A 12702-nucleotide genomic window follows, 5' to 3' on the forward strand; every position below is an offset into this window, starting at 1 on the left:
AAAGTGGGGACATTTGTCCCACACAGGCCAAGGTTTCCGCTCCCCGCAGACACTGTCCAAGTTACAACCCCGATCTGTGGCGGGCAACACTGGTTTCAGGAAGGGGCGGCTTTCCCTGTCCAACCCCATGGAGGTCCTGAGCCCTGGCGCTGGTTTGGGTTGGGCGGGGAGGTCCCTATGTAACAGGCTCTCTCTCTCTCCCCCCACCCCACTCCTAGCTGATGGGGAACAGGGCCCATCAGCTCCGCTTCCTCGACGCTGTGCTGAGTCTGTGTGTCTTGGCACAGCAGCAGGGGTGGGACACCCTGGAGCCCTATATTTCCAAAGCGGCCCTTGTGGAGAGCATTGCGGTGAGTGGGACCCCGTGCCCGGCCCCTGGGGCGAGGGAGCCAGACATGGGAGGAAGCGTTAGTTGGGTTGGAGGGGGAAGCAGAGGACAGAGGTTCCTGGGGTGAGGGCTGGGGAGCAGGGAAGGGGATAATTGTGACACTGATCAGGAGCTGGCAGTGGGGAATTGTAAGCCCGGAGGGGAAAGGAGGGGAGGGGAGGGGGGAATTGGGTGGGAGAGGGGAAAGGAAGTTTGATGGATGGGAGGAATGGGGGGCCCAGCTGGTTGGGGGTAGGGGTGACACTGGCTGTTTCTGCAGAGCACTTTGGGCTCCTCCCTGGGAAGTGCCTGTGGGTCTGCGGGGCCTGGTCTCACACACGGTTTTGTTTCCTTGGGGTCTCCCAGGAGCTGATTGAAAATCTCCCTTCTGGTGTCAGAGTTGAGCTCCATCATTTCCAGCTCCATGGACGTGGTTTGCAGCCTCAGGTACTAGGACCCTCCCGTCCAGCTGCCCTAACCCTGGTGCTGATCGGGCCCAGAGCTGGGAGTCACAGATCCTCCTCCGCCTAGGTTACCCCCAGCTGTGCCTGTTCCCATCCTCCAGCAGAGGAGGCGGGAACGTCCCCTCTTTCCTGGCTGGGGGGTGGATTTCACTCCAGGAACGTTACAGTGGCCATAGGGAGGGGATCACTGTGGGGGAGGGGGTGATGTCCATGCCAGTGCCAGCACCATGCTGGTGCTGCAAAGTGTACGACAGGCTCCTCTCTTCTGCCAGCAAACTGAAGCCACCACTGTCCCTGGAGCTGGAATCTCGCCTCCTGAGCGCGCTTCTGCATCAAATCTTCACCATGGGCACTGGGAACGACACCACCCATTTCCGGGTAGGTCCTGATCCTACTTCTCTGTCCCCGGAGCAGAAGGCTCTGGTCCCTGCTCCCTCCCTTTGATAGAGCTGCTGAGAATAGGGGAGGGGTGAGCAGAGCTGGGAACATGCCCGCAAGAAACTGGCCGTGGGGACCCCTTCCCTCCAGAGGGGATTGCATTACCCTTCCGTGGCTGATCCCAGACTTCCCTCCTCTCCTCATTCTGTGCTCTGCTGCCTGGACTCTCCCGGGGATCCTACTTCCCACCCACTGCAGTTTGGCTGTTCCATAGTCTGCTGGGTACCAGGCGCTGTGCAGAGAACTGCTAAGAGCAAGGATTGAAGAGGCAGCAGGCATCCGGCCATGAACTTTTGCTTAGTCTCTCTGGAGTGATGTGAATGGGAGAGGCCAGGATGTGCCTTTTGAGTCTTGCCAGGGCTCCTAGAGAATCCTCCTAATTGTCCCCTGACTGGTGTGGCCCCATGTCCCTTGACTGGCGGGTGCTCCCTCCTCTTGCAGGCTCTCCACAAGAGCTATTTGCAGAGCCTGGACAGCATGCTCAGGGGCCTGCTGAGCGAGACCCCCAGCTTGGAGAAGCTGCAGCACCTCTTGGAGGTGAGTAGAATGGGACGGTCTGGGGTGGAATTGCCCCTGAACCCCGTGGGAGGGCAGCAAACGAGATATTAGAAGAGCCACATTTCCATTGTGTCCTTCCAGCTTGGACCCAGCCGGCCACACTTTCCCAGAGCTGCCAGTGCAGGGGGAAGGAGCTGGGACTGTCAGCCAGCGCTCTGCCCGATTGCATTAAGCACTAACAGTGAGCAGCAGGCCTGGCTGGGGACTGAGAGACTGAAACCCCTGTGAGATGCAGGACATGGGCCTCTGAGAAAAGTCTCTGGCTCCTTTCAAGGGAGACCCTGAGATACAGGAGGAGCCTCAGGGAATCAGCTCTTCTGTCCTAGGGACACTGCAGTTCCCGGAGGGATTGTCCTCACGGCCGTTCCATCCATCCTACCAAGGCCCTTGCAGCTGGGGTCTGGGGTCCAGGGCATGTGCCTTGATCCTGACGTGCTGTTCATGGATCAGGGGTTCAGGGCAAACGGACCAGCCCTAAGACTGACCATTGTCCCAGCCTGGAGAGACGATGAGCTTGTGCTCAGCAAGACGTGGGCAGTGTCATGGACCCCCTTTTCAAGCTCTGCGACCAGGGGTCAGCTGTTCCACCCTGAGCGCAAGGTGTAAGCCCCATGGGGACCGGGAGAGGCTCGTTTGTAGAGCATGTACGCCTGCCCACTGACCCTCCCCTGCCTCCTTCTCCCGCAGCACATCCATGTCTGGATCCAATCAAAAAGGGCCCTGGAGAGAGCTAGGGCCATACAGAGCAGCGCTGCCCTGCTCTAATTCACCACCTCCCTGCCTGGATTTGACGTAAGTGACCTTTGACCCCAGCATCCTGCAGAGTCAGGGCTTGAGTCAAGTTCCTCATCCCGTGGCTAATTGGTCCCCCCTGCGTCTGCAAGGGACTGCGTTCCTTAGGCCACGGGCTGGCAGATTTGTGCCTGGCCTCAGGACCCTTGTTATTCTGGAGCAGGTAGGCAGCGAGTGCTCATAGAGGGCCTTTGCCCTGGTCCCTTTGCTCCAAGCTCCCTTGGGGGCAGAGAGCTCTCGCTCCTCTCGCCCAGCGCCTCCTACAGAGGGGTGGGAGCAGAGCTCTGGCCCAGGGGCGCTGGAGAGCTGAAGGGAGAAGGTTGATGGATTCCCCTCTCCTCCTTCCACCAGACCACCTCTGACTTCTCCATGGCGACTTTGTGCTGCAGCTGGGTCTCCATGTATCCCACCCAGCTGAGGACATCAGCCGGCAAGCCAGGGGTGGGATATATTGGCTGCACAGGCTCCTGGTGCAGAAGAGGGGTAAGAACCCAGCTGGGCAATGGGACCCAATGGAAACAAGCCTCTCGGAGACTAGCTCCAGCTGGCCATTGGGACGCCTAGAGGACTAAGGCCTCTCTGTTTAGACCCACTGTAGAAGGGCAGAGGGACACCAATAGTAACAAGGCCCCTTCTTTGAGACTCCCTCTGCTGGGCAATAGAACCCTACAGAAAGAAGCCCCCTCCTCTGAGACCAATCCCACCTTAGATGATGACTCTTTCTCTTCCACTCTCTCTGAATTAGGGAGATGAGTATGAAAGTGTCAGGGAAATTGGCTGCTTTATTTCAGAGCCCGGCTCTGTCCCCCAGCCCAGGGAAATAGCCCACCCACAGGGCAGCCAGCTCATGAGGGGACAGGAACGGAGCTATTGAGAGACATGGAGGGAAAGAGCCCATCATGAGGGCAGGGGCAGGAGCAGGGACCACAGGGGATGGACACAAAGCTTGTAGGATGTCACCAGTTGGTAGTCAGGGACAGATTCTGACTTCAGTGGGTGTGGGGGGTTCTCAGTATTAGACACCACCATTAACAGGCACCCATTCCCAGAGCACAATGACTCTAAGGATCACATGATTACTGTGATGACTAAAACAAATCCCCCTTCTGGTACTAAACCGCCTGGTATGGACCCTGCGATTCCATCGGGCTGTGGATGCCATGAGGACCCTGGCCAGTGTGCACCCTGACGGAAACCGGCAGTGAAAGCGGAATGCCAAACCTCCCCAATGGGTCTGTCTTTCTCCCCCAGGGCTCAACATCACCGAGGGAAGAGAGCTGTGGTGCCGGGACGGGCTCCAGGATACCGAGAGCATGGGGTACAAAAACCTGGCCAGGGTGGGAGAGGTAAGGACTCTCTGCCGGTGCATTGCAGCAGCTCAGGTGTGGAGCTGTCTCCCCTGCAGTGAGTGTGTCATGGACACAGGGCAAGAGCCTGCTACTTATTTCCAGCAGAGTATGTGAGGCTCCTGGGAATGTCAGTGGGGTGAGGCGTGGGAATGAACCAGATCTAAAAGACCCCTGACCTCTAGCGGGTGAGCTGCAGGAGATATCGCTGCTGGGAGCAGTAGAGTGTCTGGGTGAGCTGGTTTCAAAGTGCAGAGACACATTTCCAGCATCTCATGGCACCTGCGGTGAATCCAGCTCCAGAAAGAGCTATTGGAGGCCTCAGTGCCTGCAGCCTCTTACTGAAGGGGGTTCTTTGGTCCATGGGACCCCAAAGGTTGGCTGCCCCAGGACTCTTCTCCACCTTGTGAGCCACCAGAGGGATTTGGAGCCTGGTTCTGAGCCATTGCAAGGGCTCTGGTTCTGTTGGTTTTAGGTCTTTGGTGAGATATTCTCTGAAGATCAGAAAAGAACTTTTCTCCAGGTGGCGCTGCAGGCCATACACCACCCCCTGCTCCATGTCAGCCAGGCTGGGCTGCTGCTCACCTACTCCATCCTGAGGGAAGCCGGCCAGCTGCTAGGGGACGAGGTAACCAAAGAGGGATCAACTGGGGAGGGAACCCCAGGGCCTTTCTCCTCCAGGCCATTTGACAGTCACTCCCATCCCATCCCCATGCGCTGACCTGGGAGCAAGGAGAGGATGAACCCAGGCAGGTGCCATTGGTAGGTGCCAGCTTGTTCCCTGAGCAGCTCAAAGCAGGGCAGACCCAGCTCTCCAGCAAGGCTATTTCCTTTATCCCCAGCTGGGTTGGGAGGTAGAACAGCTCTTGGGGGGACTGAGAGGAGTGGGGGCAGGAGTTCATTCCCCAATGGTGGGAGAGGGGATGGGAGTCACTGGAGAAGAGACAAGATTTTGTCTAGGGGGTTGGGTGGGGGAATCCGTCCCTCAGACATGGGGGGTAGGGAGAAAATTTTGCTGGCTCCCGGTGCCGTGAATCCCCTTTGTTCTCGTGGGTGTCGGAGTCTCTGTTTGATCCTTGTTCCCTGGCAACAAGGGGACATTAGAGCAAACGTGATGTACAGGCTCTTTGCTATCAGGAGATCTGGCCTGGTGCCCAAAGGACTGGAGGGGCTGTGCTCCATGTGGCAGCCTTGAAGACCCACCCCCCGCTTCACATGACTAGAAGCCCCCAGCCCCTGCCACAGGTACTGCTCTGTCTCACTGTGCCTGGGGGGGAAGGGCTGGGGGAAGCAGCCATAGAGCCCACAGCACTGAGAGAAAGCCAGGCCGAGCACCTCGCTCTCACCACCCTGCCCCACCCCGACCCCTGGAGCTGGGGCCAGGCCAGATACTGTCCCTGCCCCCAGGCCCAGAGGCCAGTTTTGGAAGAATCAGGCTGTCAGGGCCATGGGGCTGGCCCAGAAATGAGAGCATCCTCAGAACCAGGGGTTATCCTCAGTAACCCATTGCGGTCTGGGAGGGGTGGCTCACACAATCCTGGGTGTAGATCTGGGAACTGGACTGGGTCCTAGGCTAATGCCTTTCCCCAGGGGCACCCTCGCTTTCTGCCCTTTATTTTCCCCTCCAGCTAGGGGGTCTCTGAGTGTGAAATGAACAGGGAGGGTGATGGGGTCCTGGCACATAGCCTGGGTGGGAGCTCCCCTTGGCCTGGACCCCAGGTCTTTGTCATCCTGCTGTCCTTCTTTTATTCCTAGGAAGGGAGTCACACAATGAGGGGTCTCTAGCGCTCCAGGTGGGCAGTGCCTGGGAGCACCTGTAAGTGATCCAGGTTCCTGCCTGCATGCATCACCCTGCCCTGCCCTCCAGTTCCTCGCTATTGACTCAGGTTTGACTCTTGGCTCCGGTCTCTGGCTATGACTTTGGCATGACCCTTCTTGGCTCCAGATGTTCGTTACCAACCCTGGCTCGGTATTCTCCTTACCCTTCTCTAGCCTTGCTCCAGGCCGTCCACCCACGCGCTCCAGCATTGCCGCCTCCTGATATTCCCCAACCCCTCGGATTTTGACTACCCGGCTTTGATCTTCAGCCTGTATCTGGACTCTAGCTTGACATGGACTTGGCTGATCTTTGGTCTCTGACCACCCGGCTTCGACCTCTGGCCTGGACTTGGACTCTGGCTCTGGTTCTGCTTTGTCGATGGACTCTGATTTCCGTTTTGATCCTGGTGTGTCCCTGGACCTTGATTCTAGCATCACTCTTAGCCTAGGTGCCATCCTGCACCTCACTGTGACCTACACTCCAACCACTGGACCTAATTATCAGATGCAGCATGTGACATCAGGTTGTGCAACTTTTTGCAGAAAAGCAGGCTCTCCGCAAGTAAGTGGCCAGATCACTCCAGGTGTGAACCATGGCCTCACTACATGAGCCTGGTCCGATTCTGCTCCTACTGGAGTTGTGCAATGGAAATGTAGGGGTTCCTTTAACCAACCTCCGTCCCTGGACCTACTCCACCATTCTTGACTTGGACACCCGGCATTCCTGATAAAAAACAGGATTACATGGATATCTTTGAAAGAAATGTGGACTCGTTGCCTCTGCACCGGGACTAAGACTGCCCTAGTCACCTACAACCTTGGTTGAAAGTTGCCTTCGCCTGTATTTACGCGTTGTTGGAACCAGAATTAGTGGCTCTCCCTGCATACAGTCATGAAAACCAGTCCTAAGAGTTTATGAGCAAATAAGCGTTTCCCACGGGTGACCAGGCCCTTTTTGGGAAGAAGAAATGTGGGACTACGCCGCTCTTTAGACTATCGCCTCCTGAAAAAAGTGATAGTTTGGAACCCTTACCCCCTGCTGTGAATCCCCTGACCTTGCAACACTTCATCAGTGATGTATTTGGAGACATCGTGGATCCATACAGTGGCATCTATTCAGGTGACATACTTCTCTTTGTGCAGAACTGTCAGCAGCACGTGCACCACATCCGAACCCGGAGAGGTTTTGGCAGCATGGTCTCAACACAGAATTGGAAAAGCGGAACCTCCAGCCAACTCTCCACAGAGTTTTGGGGGTACATCCTCTCCCCAGGAGGTGTTACAATTGATGCAGATAAGGTGGAATCCATTCATAAATGGGACAAAATTTGAAGTCCTCAAGAAGAGCAGCACTTCCTAGACTTCACCAGCTTTACTGCTGCGTCGGCCCAGGGTTCTCAGAGCCAATAACCCGCATGAGAGCTCTCCTCCACAAAATGGCCACATTCATTTGGTCATCTAAGTACGAACAAGCCCGCAAACAGCTCAGAATTCTCTTCACCACTGCATCTATTCTGACGCACAGCATTTATCACGGAAGTAGACGATCTACTATGACTATCAGGGCCTGCTTTGTTTGGTGGTGCCAGATGTGCACTGAAATTCAGACTTAGCTTGACACACGTGACTTCTGCACTTTCACCAAGGCACCACGCACCTAACTTCTTGGCATCTCAGGCCTCTGAAGACCCTGCTCCGTCCATGGCAGCCATTGCCAAGAATTTCACTCATTCAAATGGCCACATGATGGAACTGACTCTCATAGATCACCTGACCAAGATGGCAAGCTTCATCCCTCTGTGCACGAGTACCTTCGGCTTAAATATGTCAAGAGGCAACAACTGGACAAATACAGATTAATAGAGGAGTACAAAGAAACAAGGAGTTAATATGATCAGCATGGAAGGCAGTGATCTCAGCACACCACAGTGAATCTCTGCTTAAGTGGAAGCAAACTCAGCCTTATATGTGGCACTACCTCCACACTATACAGTGCCTGGAGCCACATGGACATTTTTTTCAGTGTTGCAGAAAAGTGAGTTTGTCATTTAGTGCTCCTTTACTGGTTAGAAATATATGGATAATTTTCATGTCAGGTACATATATATCTATATTTTGCACTAAATCCTGATCTTATTAAAGACAAGTGGCAAAACTTCAATTGACTTAAAACTATCTGAACTCTTATAATGAATCTGCAGAAGGGGAAAGAATTAAGATGGCATCTGTATCTTTAACTTTGGGGTTTCCTAACTCTTCTGTAAAACTGTTTGTCATCTATGTAGCCCTTTGTTTTGTTTAGGACCAGAATGTGATATATTGGTACCCATGTTGAGTGGAGGTGGTTGAATTTATTTAAAATGCATTTTTGCAGAAAATTTTCAGTGTAGTCTAACTTCCTCTGATGTGTCAGGGGGGAAAAAAAAGGAAAACAAACCCCAAATATTTGGGGTGGGATATTTTCAATGTGTTGTGAAATTTGGAACCTAAAACCCTACAGATTTTAATAACATTTTTTCAAACCCAAAATATTTACATAGAGAGGAGGGGCGCTGCTGTTTTGTTTTTGTTTTTTTGTAAAAACTGCAATGGTGATGGGGAAGCTGCATGAAATTTCCCACAAAATTTAAAATTTAATTAATTATCATTAAAATTATATAAATTAATTATAATTTAAAATCTCCAACCAGCTCTAATGCTGCCTAATACTTTATCCCATGACTAACCAATGTAAATGAATGGTGCAATATGAGGATTAGGTTACTTCCCAACAAGAGAGATTTATCAGAATCTTGTCCATCATGAATAATTTCTGCACCATTTGCTTCCTATTATTTCAGCTTTCCGGCCTGCTAGCTACATTTCACTTTGACTAACCAATAAATAAGATAAAATAGGGTTACATTAAAAAGAAGATGCTTCTAGCTCAGGAAAATACAGTGGTTTACTCCATTATTTATTCCCGCTTGGTTCAAATATAGCCCCGTGAAACCTACCTGCTGATGAAAGCTGGCATTTACTGAAAGACTTCAAAGGATTTACATTAGTAAAAGGACGGAGTTTTAAGATGAAGTGTTTATTGCTAGCTTATAAAGCCAAGACAAATTCCCGGGAGTTTTCAGATCTCTTGATGACAGAATCGCACAATTAAGTAACTAAGACTCATGGTGCAGCCAGAGATTTTGGGTCCAGAATAATTGCCCTCAGATATATTGTTCTGTTGGGAGCGGGGATGCGAGAAGAGATTTTTATTCACATGCCCACTATTTCTATTCCTGTTTTTTTTCCACAAGGATAATTGATCTTCCACATTTGGGTGGAAGGAGGCCCAAAATAAAGCTCCAATTTCTGATTCTATTCTGTATAGATCAATATCACCATAATATCTGAGCACCGACCAGCAGTGTATTAAGCTAACATGTTAGCATCACACTGTTATTATGTTTATTATTATTATTATTTTCAGAGCAGCCAGCAGTGTGCAAGGTGTTTCAAAACTAAATCAGAATCACATGTTCCCTGCCCCAAGGAGCGTACAATCTCAGTATTAGACAAGAACCAAATAAAGGCATGCAACAGATAGATAAGAATCATACACTTTACAGCAATATTTTCCAGACTAACTAGTGAATAAATGGCCAAAAGAAACCCTACATTAACACAGAGTTATGGTTGCCCGATGATGGCTTGTGCCATTCCAGAATGTTGAATTCAGCAAAACTCAAACTTGTGAATACCAGGAAATACAAAGTTCAGGGAAATGCCCACACAACCGTAACTCTGCCCACTGGAGCTGGTAATAACCACTGGGAATTATCTGCTTGCACTCCAGCTGCATTGACTGTACTGTATGGTAGATGTACGGAATGGCAGAGGAATAAGTTGGAGCAGCTTGGAAGTGCTGTGATTGTGCTATGTGGAGATCTGGGGATTCGTTTGAGAAGCATCCTAGCGCTGTGACTGAGATATGACAAGACATGGATCTCAGTTCTCCAGTGTGTGTGATCGAAGGAAAGGAGTCATGTCAATCAATGGTTCTCAACCAGGGGTACGCGCAGCCCTAGGGGTACATCAACTCATCTAGATATTTGCCTAGTCTTACAACAGACTACATGAGAAGTGCTAACGAAGTCAGTACAAACTAAAATTATATACAGGCAATGGCTTCTTTATACTGCTCTGTGTTTCTCAATGGGAGGGTTGCAATCTATTTTATAATTATATGATTAAAAAGGAGAAAGTAAGCAATTTTTCAGTAGTAGTGTGTTGCGACACTTGTATTTTTATGTCTGATTTTGTAAGCAAGTAGTTTTTAAGTGACATGAAACTTGGGTGTACATAAGACCAAATCCACCTCTGGAAAGGGGTCCAGTAGTCTGGAAAGGTTGAGAACTCCTGATATAAATCATAAAAATATAGCACTGGATAGGACCTCAATAGTTCATCTAGTCCAGTCCCCTTCACTGAGGCAGGACCAAGTATTATCTGGACCATCCCTGACAGGTGCATGTGTCCCTTAAGGCTACATCATTTCAATACCAAATTGAGTAGGTTATGTCAGTAGCAGGGCAGCGGGTTTTTCTTGTCATGGGTATTGTCAATAGTGAGGCAGGAGACAAGAGCAGTCTGTAGATTTAATGTTGGGTAAGGAGAAGTGTAGAATCTGTTAATTTTAAGAAAAGCTCTTTGGGGCTAGGGTATCTCTGGAACTCTGTGATCAAATGGCCCCAAATTTGGGTTTGTAGCAGAGCCCCATACCCCCATGAGGCACACCAAATTGTGAGGCAATCTGAGTAACTGTGGTGTAGCTTTTAGAGCACTTAGAACAGTCAAGTTTTAAACAGAAGGCTGGTCTTAACTATAGCTGAGTTCTCATTCTGCTATAGTATTGGGTGTTTCAATTTTTGGGTGCCCAAGCTGAGACCTCTTAGAAAGGTTTTAGAGGGCAGGTGCTCAGTGCTGTCTGATAACCCAGTCCTGGGAAGTGGTCTCAGGTTGGGAACTGAAAAATGGAAGCATCCAAAATCAGTACTCGCTTTTCAAATGTAGACCGGTAAGTATACAGCTAGGTGGCTACTTTGGTGTAATACGTGATCTTATCTACTCTTATTGCTCCTTCAGTAGCCGCACATCTCACAATCTTCAATGTACTTACCCATCTGTGAGATAGGGACGTGCTCTTATTCCCATTTTACAGCTGGGGAAGTCAGGCCCAGAGAGACTAAGGCCTGTTCTACACTAGGAATTTTAATTAGAAAAATCCACTCCCCTGAGGGATATAGCTGTACCGACCCAACCCCCAGTGTAGACAGTGCTTGGTCAAGGAAGAATTCTTCTGTTGACCTAGCTATCGCCTCGCGGGGAGACTGATTATCTGCACCAACGGAAAACCCCTCCCGTAAGCATAGGTAGTGCTTACACTGTAGCACTTCAGGAATACAGCGGTGCCTCCATAGCATTTCACGTGTAGACAAGCCCTGCGACCAAGATTCTTAAAGGAATTTAGGCACCAAACCCACATTGAAAAAAATTGTTTTTCAGTGACCTAAGCAAGGTCACATGGCAGGAACTTGAACTCAGACCTCATTAGTCTTAGGTTGGCCAATGCGTCATCCTTCCTCTTGCATCTGTGTGTACACAATGATGTTTGTCTGTCTGTCTATCCACACATCGATCTGTCTAGCTACCCATCCAGCCCTGTGCATAACCATCAATCTGTCAGTCTATCTACAAATATACCTCCACATATACACTGTACTTTATTTCCTTGTAAAGTGATGGTTGGTGTGGGATGTGGGTACTGAGGTGATAACATTGAATCTATCTCCCCTTGTAAGTATTCTCACACTTCTTATCAAACTGTCTGTACTGGGCTAGCTTGATTATCACTTCAAAAGTTTTTTTTCTCTTACTTAATTGGCCTCTCAGAGTTGGTAAGACAACTCCCACCTGTTTATGCTCTCTGTATGTGTGTATATATATATCTCCTCAATATTTATTCCACTCTATATGCATCCAAAGAAGTGGGCTGTAGTCCACGAAAGCTTATGCTCTAATAAATGTGTTAGTCTCTAAGGTGCCACAAGTACTCCTGTTCTTTTTGCGGATACAGACTAACACGGCTGCTACTCTGAAACCTGTCAATAAATTACATTCTTGATATCATCTCTTTGTGTCTCTTGATACACTAGCTGACACAGTTTGGTAGCAAATGAAACAAACGAGGAAGATACTTATCCTTGCAGACATCACACAACAATGCATAATGGAAAAGCTGTAACACTGTTACTGGACATTGTTATCAAGTGAAATTACGCCTTCCTGCATTATCTGGCTCAAGTTTCCATTTCTTTATTGTCTTCTCCTGTATATCAAATAATGAAGGATATTTCTGCATGTTGACTTAATGACTCAGAACTAGCTCATGCTTGTGTTCCAATACTGATCAGTAAAAAAGTCCCCATAGTTACATACAGCGAGGAATAATTTTCTGATATATTGTTCTCCTCAAGGCGTCCTTCACCTCCTTGTTCCTCAGGCTGTAGATCAGGGGGTTCAGTGTCTTTGGGGCAATCACAGAGGAGTAGCCAATATCTAAGAGAGACAAGCTGCTGAGGAAAAACTAAAATGATGTAAACATGGCACCAAAACACTAATGAATTGGCCCCTAGGTGCTGGACCTAGGGGTGCTGCTGCTGCACCCCCTGGCTTGAAGTGGTTTCCATCATGTACAAGGTTTACAGTTTGGTTCAACGGCTTCCAGCAGCCCCACTATAAAAACTGTTCCAGTGCCCCTGAATTGGCCGTCAGTAGATTGTGTTGAAGTGAGCTGCAGACCTTACAAAATCCTCTAGTGGTCCATATATGGACTGCAGGCCGTAGGCTGAGCACCCCGGGATCCGAACAATGGGAGATACAG

At 50.0% G+C, this 12702-nt stretch overlaps 2 long non-coding RNA genes across 2 annotated transcripts; both read left to right on the top strand.

Annotated features, from left to right (window-relative positions):
• The first annotated feature begins 1082 nt into the window (after positions 1 to 1082).
• On the top strand, positions 1083 to 2748 carry LOC135980035 (uncharacterized). Its single transcript, XR_010597264.1, has 3 exons — positions 1083 to 1209; positions 1711 to 1806; positions 2515 to 2748. It is a non-coding gene; the product is annotated as an uncharacterized LOC135980035 (long non-coding RNA).
• Positions 2749 to 3842: 1094 nt separating this feature from the next.
• On the top strand, positions 3843 to 11862 carry LOC122172873 (uncharacterized). Its single transcript, XR_006173420.2, has 2 exons — positions 3843 to 5210; positions 5721 to 11862. It is a non-coding gene; the product is annotated as an uncharacterized LOC122172873 (long non-coding RNA).
• Positions 11863 to 12702: the final 840 nt, after the last annotated feature.

The sequence above is a fragment of the Chrysemys picta genome, unplaced genomic scaffold, assembly GCF_011386835.1.
Source record: "Chrysemys picta bellii isolate R12L10 unplaced genomic scaffold, ASM1138683v2 scaf1646, whole genome shotgun sequence".
NCBI lineage: Eukaryota > Metazoa > Chordata > Testudines > Emydidae > Chrysemys > Chrysemys picta.